Below are 202 nucleotides of genomic sequence, written 5' to 3'. Positions count from 1 at the left end.
CTGCGCTAAGTCACAAAAAACATGCCGATACAACGTCAAGTCAAACTATTAAAAATGAATTTCCGGTTACACCTTTCAGAATAAAGTTATCCGCTAACTGCCAAGTCAAAAAGTCCTATTTATATAAATATAAAATGTATAATATATGCAAATGTACAAACGGAAATACATGGATTTTCAAAAATGACAAGCTGAATAAACT

Source organism: Brachyistius frenatus, unplaced genomic scaffold, assembly GCF_029030835.1.
Source record: "Brachyistius frenatus isolate BFR_SWC_R1_liver_20210118 unplaced genomic scaffold, ASM2903083v1 Contig_43, whole genome shotgun sequence".
Taxonomy (NCBI): Eukaryota; Metazoa; Chordata; class Actinopteri; family Embiotocidae; genus Brachyistius; species Brachyistius frenatus.
The sequence above is the reverse complement of the archived record's forward strand: the minus strand, read 5'-3'. Positions refer to the sequence as shown.